Raw genomic sequence first — 14,472 nt, 5'->3', positions numbered from 1 at the left:
AGTATGAGAAAGAATATGCTTTCTTTTACTAAAAAAGTTCATCAAATAAGCACATGTTCCATTTCCAGCTTTGCTAACACTATTGTCTCAGAGTATGCTGATGTCTTCGATGACAAGTTGGGCAAACTTCCAGTTGTATATTCCATGAAGTTAGACCCTGAAGTCAGTCCAGTAGTCAGACAGGCAAGAAAAGTTCCAGTGGCTATACAGGATAAAGTTAAAGCTCAGTTTGATAAAATGGTGCAGCAAGGTGTAATTTGTCTAGTTACAGAACCAACTGAATGGGTGTCGTCCATGATAGCCGCTCACAAAAAAGGCTCAGATGAAATCAGAATATGTATTGACTCAAGAGATTTTAGCAAAGCGTTAAAAAGACCACGTCATCTTATGCGTACAGTCAAAGAGTTCATTGCGCTAATACCAAATGCCACTATTTTTCAGTTTTGGATGCAAAACGTTCATTTTGGCAAGTGATGGTTAATCACAAATCTTCATTACTGACTACATTCAGTACCCCATTTGGAAGATATAGATTCCTAAGGATGCCATTTGGAATAAATTCTGCAAGTGAAGTTTTCAGTGTGCAATGGAGCAAATTTTTTCAGGTTATATTTGTGCCATAATACTAGATGACTTATTGGTCGGAGGCAATGAAGAAGCAGAGCATGAGAGAAACCTTAAGAGAGTTCTAGACAGAGCACATGAAGTGAATTTAAAGCACAATCCTCTAAAGTGTAAATTTAGACTACCAGAAGTTACATATGTATGTAATTTGTTTACTAGCACTGTCTTGCGACCAGACCCATCCAAGCAAGCAGCCATTATTTAGATGTCAGCACTGGATAATATTCAAGCTCTACAATGTTTTCTTGGTATGGTCAACTATTTAGGGTAAGTTTATATCAGATTTCAGTGAGTTGACAGCACCTTTGAGAGAGCTTATATGCAAAAAATGTTATGTGGTCTTGGTAAGAACAACACCAGAAAGCATTTGAAGATCTAAAGCAGAAAATTTCTACCCCACCAAAGTTAAGATACTACGATATCAATAAACTGCTAACTCTTTCCTGCGAAGTTTCAAAATTTGGTCTTGATGCAGTTATTCTTAAAGAAGGCAGACCAGTAGCCTATGCATCTAAATCACTTACCCAAACTGAGATGCAATATGCTCAAACTGAGAAAGAAATTTTGCCATAATATTTGCATGTTCCAAGTTTTATGATTATATCTATGGTTGAAATATTCAGATTGAAAATGATCACCAACCTCTAGTTACTGTTTTAAAGAAGCCTATGCATTCTGCTCCAGCAAGATTACAAAGAATGATGCTCAAATTGTTAAAGTACAACTTCAAAATGGTCTAGACAAAAGGCAAATGTCTTTATCTGGCTGATACCTTATCCTGATCACCCAGAAATACAGCAAAACATGGAAGTGCATAATTTTTCTACCACAGGACTTGACAAGCTGAAAGATCATACAAAGACTGATCCAATTTTGTAAAAGCTCAACCACTACATTAATGATGGATGGCCATCAAAGCAATCTTGTGTACCACCTGAATTGCAAACATATTTTCCTTACAGAGATGAGATGTTGATGGAAGATGGCATTATTTTCAAAGGTCCTACAATTGTTGTTCCTGCTTCCTTACAGCATCATAGTCACCCAGGTTCCAAAGCTACTAAAAGAAGGGTGAGATGACTAGTATTTTGGCCTTCTGTAGTAAAAGACATTGACAGTACTTTCTTCATGTTCACTATGCAATAGTACTAAACCAAACCACTTCAATTAAGTCAAGCCCTAAACTACCTTGGTCAACAGTAGCCACTGATATATTCTAATCAGCATTACTTAGTATTGGTAGACTCTTATTCAAACTGGTTTGAGATAGATTTACTACCTATCCTAACATCTACTACTGTTATTACCAAGCTGAAAACTCATTTCTCAGTCCATGGTAGTCCACACAAAGTTATCTCTGACAATTGTACCCAATTTACCAGTCAGTTGTTTCAGAAATTTGCAAGAGAATGGGACTTTATACATGTTACTAGTCGTCTGGCATATCTGCAGTCAAATGGACTAGCTGAACATATAGTACAGAGGGAAAAGCAATTACTAGAGAAATCAAAGCATGACAATACCAATATCTTTTTCAATCTACTCAATCTCAGAAACATACCCCATGACAATATACTTGGCTTGACTGCTCAGAGACTTCTGTCTAGGCAAACCAGAAAAACATTTCATATTAGTTCCAGTTTATTGAGACCTAAAGCTAAAAACAACAAAACAATTAAAGCCCAATTATGCAAAAAGCATTCTTTCCAGAAGTCCAGTTATGACAAATCGAGCAGATTTCTTCATCCATTGAAAGAAGGAGAGACAGTGAAAATACAAATGGCGATAGGTTTTTACCAGCTTGGTCAAGTGACAAGTATATGTGCAGAGCCGAAATCCTGTTTTGTGAAATCAGAGGGTGTGGAGTACAGGAGAAATTACAGACATCCTTGTCCTGTATCAGAACTGTTATCACAGCATTGTTCCTGTGATAAAGACTCTAGATCTCATAGCAATCCAGACAATGTTCCTGTTCCAGAATGTGTCTTGACTCCTTCTTTTGTTTCTGAAGAAGTTCCTGAAGTCCCAAAGTTTGAAAATTAAGCAGAAACAATCCCAGTTTGCTAAACCTAACTCTAATTTTTATGTTAAACTATTTGGTTGCATATCCAGACCTAGTGTGAAATATGCAGCAACTTGGATGTGATTGTATATATGTAGCTAGTTCTGTATAATTGCTTGCCAAAAAGGATCGGTATCTATTGCATGCCATTTAATGTCATCATTATTGCATGACTCATTTCTCAAAGAGGGAGGATGTAGAATAACATGTGTGCTGTACCTTTAAGAAGCATTTCAAGGGACTGAAAGTGCATATAAATAGCAAGCACATGCTAGCTTCAGTGCCATTTTTAGAGATGCAGCCAGAGTATGAATATATATATATATATATATATATATATATATATATATATATATATATGTATGTTAGCTACTTTGTATATAAGTAAAAGTTACTTCACCTCATTTCATATGTGTTTGTGTATAATAAAGCTGTTTGAAGAAGAAGCCACAATGTTCTGCTGCTTCATCCTGACTAGATGAGCAACACATTCCATCAACATTGACTAGCTCCTGAGGCTACTGATAATTATAAGTCCCTCTGTAGCTACATTACAAAGCTATAGAATAATTTACATCGCTGCTTTGAACGTATGTATCCAGTTTAAATTCTAAGGAAATGATGGACATACTAACAAATATGTTTTCTGCAAATTTCTTCCCTGAAACTATCATTCCCTCTCTCCAAATATTCCTTAGTTGCCCTCTCCTCAGACCATCTCAAAGGATCATATTTTGAAGCACTTTCCCTAAACCAAAAATAGCTCTTTAACGGGTACAAACAAAATTCCAGGTTATGTTATACTTAGTTTATGTCAGGCTCTTGTTTATCCCCTCTTTAAGTTGTTCAGCCTAAGCCATGCAACAGGATATGTTCCCAAGCCATGATGCAATGTATTGGTTGTGCCCTGCCATAAGGGTGGCCCTACCACTAACCTGGGAAACTTCAGTCCATCTTTGTTTTGCTAATCTTGTCTGTAAAGCCACTAAACACATCATCATTAAAGTGAACTGCCTGCTTGGATCAGGCAAAGGTGTTTGATACATATCACATTTATTTATTTTATTTATTTGCAGTTTGTTTTAAGGGATAGTCCATTGGGGGCAAGGGACCCCATTTTTTATGGGAGTCCTGGGAAAAAGCTCACATAAAGATTATACAAAGATTAAGTTCCACACATAGATTACTTGATGATTACATGATGAGATTGCTAGTAAGCAAAGAGACTTAAACATTAAACCCTATGTCATAAGATGGTTTGCAAAATGGGTCAACAACAGAATGCACATAGTCAGAGTCAGGAATGCCTCCTCAGTAAGGGAAAAGGTGACCAGTAGCTTTCCCCAGGGCACTTATTAGGCCTGCCCCCTCCTTTTCAGAATTTATTTCTCTGACCTACATGCTGACAATAAGGATTTCTAGCTGCTAAGTTTGCCAATGATTGTAAACTGTGTGCAGTAGTTACATTCACCAATGACACTAATACCTTTCAGCTGGAACTAAAACTCATTAACTTTAGGTACAATAGAAAAAGCCTTAAAGTAAATGCAAAGAAACATTCTATTATCTCATTTGGAAAACATCAAATTCCAAACAAATAATGCATTAATAATACCCCATCTCCAGAGAGTCTGTGAATAGAGAATTGGGCACCTGGGTGGATTGCTCCCTTCCCTTTAATTGCCAAGTAGAAACTGTAATGAGAAAATTATTTTATATCTTACAATTTCTAAGACCAACAATGTTATTGTTGTCTTATAATCTGTCCTGATTATACCCATCATAGAATATAATGTCCCTTGGTATATGTCTCACTAGACATATCAAAAGACTTGAAAAGACGCAGAGGTTCGTATTAACAAAGGATCTCAGACCTCAGAAATCTTAGTTATCAGGAATGGCTGCAGTCACTATCTCTGTACTCCATGTTGTATATGCTATTGAGGGAAGACCTGTACTTTTTCTTTCATGTCCACTAGTACCATATTATCCATGGCCATCTTTTTCTTGATATATGAGATAATGTAGCCAACAATAGAACAAGAGATCTCAATTTACATCATACATTAAACGATCTAAATAAAGTGAGAGGTTCATTAACTATTCCCTGCTCTTGCTCTGGAATATCTCCACTTGCATGTCAAGAAAAGAAAAAAAACATCTGTGCCAGCCTTTAACGATAGCTTAGACAAATGGATGGATACCATAAAAGACATTCTGGGTCTTACAGATATAGTCCTCCTTGAAAAAATTTTAGAGCCTGAGGGTGGTTATTGGAAAGGCAGGCATAACCTTGTATTTCCTATGATTCATCTTATTCCTATCACTGTTATTCTCCTCCCTTCTTTGTAAGCACAGATATTTTTTGACTTCCATCAGTTCTGTTAACAATTGCTAGATAACCCTTTTGACTCTGCCTTACTACCACCCAAGACTCCTTTAAATTGATTTTCACACCATATTACTAAATGTGCTTAATTCTCTTAATAACAGCAGTCATTCTGCATATAACTGCATTTATCACCTCAAGGGACTTCAACTCTCCATCAATAAACTGTTTGACCTACACTGCCAATGGTCGGCATGCCCAGGACTTCCTTGGCATTATAAATATTAACTCTTTTTCACAAATAGTTAACCATCCAACTAAAGGCCCCAATATCATAAGTCAAGTACTTACAAATATGGTCACTTCTTGCACAGCTCCTTATGCATCATCATGTCTTGTTAAATCAGACCATAATTTAGTGACCTTTTCCTTTAAAACTGGCAGAACTTCTGTAAATAGCTCTGTGTTTAGGGATGGCTCAAAAGCAAATGTTCTTCAGTTACCTGACAACTTAAAAATAAATTATCTTGTAATCCTTCTATGAAAGATCCAATTGCTGTAGCTGCTACCTATGCCTTTGACTTCTAAAATAACTTAAATAGTTGTACTAATATGGTAGTCCCTTTACACAACAAATATAATACATTTAAAAACTAACTCTTGTGGTGGAAAACCTGTATAAATGAATTAAGTAACAAGACAAGGAAACTGCTTAATACTTATGAGAGGTCTCATTCCACCTTCATTAAGACCACACTTAAGTAAACTAACAAAGAGCTTAAGGGAACCATTCAGAAGCTCAATGCTGAGTATGAACTTAAAGTAGCCACTAATACCAAATATAACTGCAAATCTTTTTTTAGCTATGTGAAGAAGTTAAGAACTAATACCAATCAATGTTCGTAGCTAGTCCATGAAAATATTACATTCTCTGACCCAAAAGAAATAGCTATTATCCTAGCTAATACATTTAGTGCAAATTTTACTCCATCCCAGTTATAGTTATCCACAGTTTTCACAATTCCAGCCAAACCCTTTAATTACTATGGAACAAGTTCTCTCAGCCCTTTCAAAAACTAAGAATACTTCATCCTTGGGTCCTGATAACATACCAGATTGCCTGATTATCAATGCCAATAATGGCCTTTCTGAACCCCTACTTAAAGTCTTTAATCTAAGCCTCTCCACTGGTTGCATTCCTGGAAAACAGCTATTGTACTGCCATTACAAAAGAATGACCCAACCACAGACACTGGTAACTATAGAACAATTAGTCAAAATAGCTTCATATGTAAAGTTATGGAGCACATTAACTCAGACTTCATTAACCTGAACATTAAACATCTCTCAACCCTGGACCTTCATCAATTTGGCTATATCAGAGGAAAAATTCCACTACGATTAACAGCAAGAACCTTACAATAACTACTAAGATAGCAGATATCCTCTCACTAATCCTGTGGCAGCAGGTGTTAAGTATAGGTGTGGAGTGCAAATGGTAAGGGTGTGCAAATTTTATTTTACTGTTGTGAGACTGCAGATTAGAGTAGTGAAGGGCAAGATACACAGCTGTTTTCTCAACCTTCTTGTGGTAATAGCTGTAAGTGTAGAAGAGCCATAGACATGGCACATTTGGCTAACGCATTTACACAAGTGCCTGTATACCTAATAATCAAGAAATTGCATTGAGTGCCACTCTTGCACAACATGACATCACCCAAACATGGTTCCCATCAGAGCATACCTTTGCCTACCATGTTTGCATGATGACAAGTGATGCACAAAGTTTTCAAATGTTGCAAAACCAAAATGTGCACACTTTCAGTAAGTGTGAGACATGGAATGGGGGAAAACATCAGTATATAAAATGCAATTGGCAGGAATTGCTCATTATCTCATTCCCTCCAGTACGACTCTTTTTGATTGTGCACCTTTAACTCCTTGTGGGTGTGGCTTGAGCCTTTAAAAAATAAAGTTATCACCTTACAGTTCTAACAAATACTCATTGACAGAGGTCAAATATCAATACAATTGTGTTTGCCATCATGTATGTTTCAAGATAAAATATTCTGATACCTTGTACAGGGCATGGGTTTGGAATTATTAATGCAAATATGAACAAGCAATATTTGATGCCTAGAGGAGCAGTAGGAGGTAACTGCAGGTGCACCTGGAGGCGTCACTCGGATGTAATGAGATACATTGAGCTTGAGCTATGGTAGGCATGTCAGGAGTTGCTGGAGAGGGTGTGCACTTTCAGGCACAGAGGTGGGGGGCCAGGAGTCCAAAATGTTTTTTGACTCCTAGTTTAGAAGTATTGGACCCAATTGCGGCAGGACTATTCAGGCTCAAAATATAACTCTAAAGCCTGGAATAGTATTACCAGGGCTCTAACCAGTGATATAGGTATCCCTTGCACTTAAGAACAATGCAGACATCATTTCAGTGACCTCTGGAGGAAGAAATGAGATACCCTCACCATATGGATCAGGAAACTTCATACAGGGGACACCCCACAGATGTGTAGGTATCAATTTCAGTCAGTAATTGTAAGAATTAAAAGCTGGATATAGTCAAGACTGGAATTCATAATGATGTTCTGTTCTGAGTTTTCCACAGCTGCTGCAGAGCGAGCCTCGATTTACAGGTCGCATGCCATGTGTTAAGAAAGGATGAGAGAAGCATGAGGTATATATACATCAGAACAGCATAATAAATCATAATAATAATTTGAATAGCAATTTCATAGCATTCAAAGTTAAGGACTGTTTGGGTGGTATTTAATACAGTTGTATCAAATTGAGCATGCATATGGCAACTGTAAATGAAGCTATGAATGCCTTAGTCTGGAAAACAAAGCAATTGTGCCATATTCTCAAATAACAGTGAGTATGCATCTCTAAACTGTAAAAGGAAAGTATACTACAACTTATTGGGCATATACACGTAATTACCTGGCTAATGCTTTCATTTTTAATAAACATTTTATTGACAGTGTCTCGTTCAACCCTGGTGGTGTGTGGACTCCTTTCCAAATTTGCCATGCTAATTCAGCTTCCTAAAGTACTAAATCTGAGGGAACCCCTCTTAAATTCTTCTGTACTTTTTGCAATTCCAAAATGTGTTTTGCTAAGGCGTTAGTAATGACAGCGTTGTTTATACTGTATAGGTGTTCATAAATTCTTTGTTTAATTTTTCTTTCAGTTTTCCCTATATAAAAAGCATTGCAGCGGTCACAAACTGCTGCGTAGACCACCACCTGAGAATCACAGTTAAATTTGGCATCCAATGCATATTTTCTATCTCTGATTTTTATTTTGTTGGTTACTTTAATAAATTTACATTGGTGGCATCTGACACATTTACTCATACCTGTGCAGCCCTTAGCTACTTTTTTAGAGTTTTCAACCAAGCTTTTCAAGTTCAAGCCTCTTCTATAAGTTAAATGGGGGACTTGGCTGAAAATTTTCCTTAGCCCATGGTCATCTTGGATAACCACCCATTTTTTCCTGACAAACTCTCTAATATGTTGAGAGTCTAAGGAATAAGTTGTCAGAAATCTGATGTCCTGTCCGGGGCTTAGTTCACAAGTACAGCTGATGTCTAAATCTGACTGTGATGGGAAGGGTCTATGTCATAATCTTTAAACACCAGGGAGGAAAAATGTCCAGAACATCTTTTATTAATAACCTCATCAAATATCTGTTCGATGAAGGCCTGTGGATAGCCCCTCTTGCTAAGCATAGATTTGAAACATTCACATTCTGTAGTGAAATCTGCAAAGTCAGAGACCATTCTTGCTGCCCTTACTGCCTGCCCTTTCACTACCACTTTCTTTTGGTGCAGCGGGTGACAGCTTGTAAAATGCAGGAACGCATTTGAATAGGTTGGCTTGCGGAAGGTGGTTGTCCTAAATCTAGAGTTAAACTGTGTGCAATGTCTTAGAGCACTTATAAATACATGCTACCAGATTTATATCATTATGGTTAGGCTTACAGCATATCTTATGTACACAACAATTTTATTTATCTAAGATGTTCAGAGAATTCCATTTAATAGCATTGTGTTTAGTATCTGTATTGACAACAAGTATGGCGAATTTAATTGTCCGTAGTCATTTGTATGTAGTTTGTAACAGTGTAATATAGTAATCATGCATAACATGTAATCTATTTATAATAAGGAAAAACAGCTTTGTATTATTTGGTAAACACAAGTGTCTTTCATATAGGAATATTATCTAGTTGGTTAGAATGACCATTATTATCATTTTTATCATTTTTTATTCTGTTGTTTTAAATCAGAATTAGTTTGAGTGACATAATTATTGGTTTCTGAATTGCATTGGAAGTGTGGTTTTAAGTGGGGTTTTTAAAGTTTGTGAGTAATTTTTATGTAATTTGTTAGTCTGAAGAAGCTGGAGAATTGTTTCCAGCAAAAGTGCTTACTATAATAAATTACATACTTTTGGAGTGTACTGAGAGCCTCTCGTTTTGTGATTTTCTTCAGTTTTGCCGTCAGTTGCTGTTTTTAAACCTTCCTGGTGTGAAATAAATGGTCTGGAACGAAAGTTCTTAAATCAGAAAAAAGACACTTTCAGAATAATATACACAATAATCCTTCAGCCAGCAATTCCTATCTTAGAAGGTTGTAGGCTATCCTCTTCTTCCACAAGAGTCTAGAAACCATAACAAAGACAATTAGAACAACAGGCACAATAAGCATTCAACCAGCAATTCCCAGATCAGAAGGGCAGAGGTTACCATCTCCTCACACAATAGTGTAGACTCCAAACCTTATTGTAAAACAGCTGGCCTGAAACCCAAGTGCTTAAACCAAAAGTAAGAGGCTTATAATAACAGTTACAATTTAATGCAATACCATGCAGGTGACGGTGACATGTCTTTTAATCTACCCACATACATCACATGTCATGGTTAGTAGGCCGTCTGTTATCTTGATGAGAAAGCCCTGTAGTTTGTCTATCTGCTTTATGTATCTGGTGAGGTTCATGCAAAAGAGAGCATTATACTTACTGTATTAATGTTCTGAAGAGTTTGACTACAGTGCTGTAATACAGTCCTGAGATCTAAATGTGTTGGCGTGTCTTATGATGTGCACCATACGTATGTACTGGAAAACATTAAAGAGAAAAGTTTGAAAGTAATGAGACACAATGCAGCTGCTGACAAAAGAATGCACTAGAAAGTACTGACATGATGATGATGATGTTATGCACTGTATAATTTGACAAGACAAATATAAGTGACAGGTGCAATTATCAGTTCAACAACACAAATGCAGATATACTAGGCACTAATATAGCTATGGACCCTGTGCATCAGACACAAAGCTTTTATATCCCTGAATCCAAAAGAGAAAAATAGAGATATGGCACAGTTACCATCTCTTGCACAGGGTGTTGTGTTTGGGGGGCAAGAGGCCTAGGCTGACACAAAAGGTTTGTGAGTGTATGCGTCTAAGACAGAAATCAGGCAGGCTAAACCATGTAACTGCTGTGTGTGTGTCTGTAGGGGTCCTCCATGTGAAAGTGGTATGAGACAGTCTGCATGAACACAGCCAAGCTCAGTGCTAGCTCTACATCTTGGTACATCAGACACATGTGAGACATGCATGGTAGAGGTGGAAGTTCATCATTCTTTTCTGTGACCATGAGAACTGGCTCTTCCAAAAGTTGCACTGGCACCTGCATGCCCGCAGTCAGATGCAGTACTGCTATCTGAAAATGACTGATGTTTGTTAGACATGCTCCCTTCATGGGAAATACCAGGAACATGACCCCATGGCCTGCCACATCTGGAGGACAACACACTCACTAATGGACCAGTGGAAGTACTGCCACTACTGGAGCATGATCAGGCATGGCCACATTGGTGATCAGCAGACGTGGCTGACCTTTGCCCACAAGGACATCGTTCCCTTCCCAGCAGACATTCCATCAGAGATGCTGCTCATTCTATAACAGACACCCCTTGGTCCATCACAGACACCTCTTGTTCCAATGTGTCATTCATCTGATCCAATGAATTGGTGACGCAGTGGAGGCAGTCATGCATGTCAGAGTGTGCCACATCCCCAACCCTGAGCATTTGTCTGGATCACCTTTCTGAATGTGCCTGTGCCTCCATGATGGCCCAAAAATATGTTGAGTGACATGTGAAAGGACACCAGCACCAGGTGGAGGAGGAACAGCAGGCCCCCTCCAAGCAACCCTATCAACCCTTCTGCATATAATTGTACCAAACTTCAACCCCCCCCAAAAAAAAAAAACACATGTGACACAGAAGTAACTTTCATTTCAATTGCTTTACTACAGAATAGTATTCAACTAGTCATATAATAAAGGCTAGCTGATAGTTCCTCCATGGGCTAAAAAGAGGTGGTACTTGGAGGATATTTGCCAGGAATTCCTCATTGGGGGTGAGAGTTGGTTCTGCAGCAGGCCCATCCCCAGTTACCCTCTGGTCTTGGGTAACAGCAGCTCCACACATCTGTGCAGAAGTAATTATGTCAGTTGCCCTGTGGTGTAACTGCTTGTATGTCCAGTTGTGGCCACCCACAGAATATATTCTGGCAACAATCTATTGCCATACTCTGAGCCTTTCTGGCATATTGAGATGACCCCTTCCCAGAAGAACCTGAAGAAATGCTCCATGTTGATGGCGTGCATCAAATATGATATTACTTCCAGCTTCAGTGAAGGGGGAGGTCTCTGCCTCAATTATATTATGTATTCTAAAAGACAACAGAATGATAATACACAGAAGTATCACATAACTACAAATAACTGTTACCAGATAAAACAGTAAAGGTAGGTAGTCTGTAGTACCCACTGGAAAAACATAAAACAGTCTACAGATGTGAAATACTAATGACAGGCAGGATGTAAAATAAGGAGAGTAGAAAGAACAACATATACTTACATGCATCATAGCAGTAATTCAACTGGGTTCCTGCCAAAAGAACAGTCCATTCTATTTTGTGACATAACAGTAACTTTTCTTTGCTCCCCCCACTCACAAAAGAACATGCATATGAACCATTTTGTTTATAAAACATCTTTGAAATGATAAACATGCCTTCAAATGACCTGTTCCTGAAACACTTATGCATATGTATCACACAGATTTCTATTTTCATGTATTGTCATCATGTGCACCTCTGAAATGGCTTGACAAACATGGCCATGCCATCAGTGCACTTCTAACTAATGCATATGGATAGTGTAAAAAAGCTTTGCTTCACATTATTCATTAATATATTCCACCATATGCATTATGTAAGTAGCAAAATGGGAGCATACCTCCTGGAGTTCAGTACTGCTCTATAAAGATACCTTTGGAAGTATTTTTTTCAAAGTCCTGCAAACATGTAGCAAGTGTCCTCACCATCAGTATGGCTAGCTTTTTATAATGAAGTAGATTATTAATGGATTTCATCTGTCTTAGGATTTGTTTCAGAGATGCTAATTACAGCTCAAGTATCTGAAATGCATGCTAATTAACCAATCTGATGGCTCTGTTCAACAAGTTATAAAGCAACTATGCAGACTCTATGCTTTTTTTCTATGGATTTCAAAAGTAGTGAAGTACAGACACAGAAAGTCTAAACAGACAGAATGTTTGGAGCTGCTGCTGATTAACTCCATTTGTATGTGCTACAGGCTGCAGGCAATGCTGTTGCTGCTGCCAATAGGACTAGGCCAAGCAGAGAAGAGGTTTTCAGGCCATATTTAACTTATCACAACATACATGACATGGATATTGTAGAGTGCTACAGAATGGAGAGGGACACAATACAGAAACTCTGAGACCTCTGCTGTCCTCAACTCTGAGACGGAGCCTTTGTCTCTCCATGTATTGGCTGTATACTGCTTGCTTCACAGTCAGCCCTGAACTAATGCTGTGGCAACTGCTTCATTTACAAGGTAAGTCCTGAACATGTACTGCATTGTTTAATAAGATTATGCCATGTCCTTCTATTTCATCAATTGGTGTGGTAAGCAAGTAAAATGTGAGAAATTTGTATGCAAATTAATGTAACATGACAGAAGAGAGTTATTTGATTTATATGTGTCCATTAGCAAGTAGTAGGCCTCAGCCCTCAAATATTCACACATTGATGCCTCCACAAAGTAATGACGATCACTGCTTGACCTCAGTTTAGCACCATATGTTTGTAATGGGAAATCACAAAAGAGAGAAGTTACAAAGTAATGAGACACTTTGCAGTTTCTGATTTCACAACCCTCACAAGATCAAGCAGGCAGGATACAAAAGAAGGACAGTAACAAGAACAACATATCCTTCTTTGTGCCATAACAGTAGCTCAGCTGGGTCCACTCCTCTTGAAAGAACAGTGTGCCTTTGCACGTGCCATAACAAGAACCCACCTTTGCTCCCTCTCAAAACAACAGTGTGTGCTTATTTGTGCCATCCAACCTGCCCTTAATTTGATTGCACCTGCATATCATAGTATCCACAGTTAACATCCTCACACATTTTAAAGTAAATGATATCTGTCTTACACACTGCATGTCTCTGTGTACTGGTCAGATAACTAATGAATAGCCAAGAAACACAGAAAGGTAAGACAGAGCCGTATATTTGCAATGAATAATCATAACAGGTTGTGTGATAACTAAGTTCACAACATCCAACTATATTACATGTAATACATTTACAAATAATAGGTTATGCCTTGATATCCGTGTACATTCAGTTGTAGTTTTCTGGGTAAGGAATTACTTCATTTCTTTGCCACAAAGTTGTTTGTGTGGCAAAGATGAATAAGTCCCCATCCTGTTTTCTGATGGTGTATTAGGGTGAAATTTTGGATCCAGACTAATGTAAATATATCTCATGTGTGCTAACATTCTCTGCTGTGTATGTCATAGACTGATTTTCCTCATTTCAAATATTTTTCCATTTTGTAATTATTTTTTGGGGGGAGGGCACTGTTCGCATGATGCGCTGCTTAGCACAAATGGCGTTGGCTTTGTTCATGTCACTTTCACATACAGCAGCAGTGCACAAACTGCATGAGTGGACAACCCAGGCAGCAGACAGGACCCAGAAAGCCACAAGGATAAACCAGATGCACTCAGTTAATACTACTGAACATTGCGCAAACACATTTCCTAGCAGTGCACACCCTCATGCACCATGTTTGCGAGATGGTAAACAATGTGCAACACTTTCAAATGTTGCAAAACCAAAAAGTGTATACGCTCAGTAAGCATGATACCTGCAATTGGAGGGAAAACATCATTCTTCATTGTTCTTGATCTGTGGGAGGCATAGCAGGCATTTGTGGAGAGGTTTTGAGAGTCTCTGCTCAAAGAAGTGGTGTCCACGAGTCTAAAGTGTTCATTGGACTCCTGGTGAATGAACATGAGCTCAGGCTTTTGCGGAATGACTGTTGTGGCTTGGATTAC

The sequence above is a fragment of the Protopterus annectens genome, chromosome 4.part1 (assembly GCF_019279795.1).
Source record: "Protopterus annectens isolate FY-2018-M chromosome 4.part1, PAN1.0, whole genome shotgun sequence".
NCBI classification, from domain to species: domain Eukaryota; kingdom Metazoa; phylum Chordata; order Ceratodontiformes; family Protopteridae; genus Protopterus; species Protopterus annectens.
The sequence above is the reverse complement of the archived record's forward strand: the minus strand, read 5'-3'. Positions refer to the sequence as shown.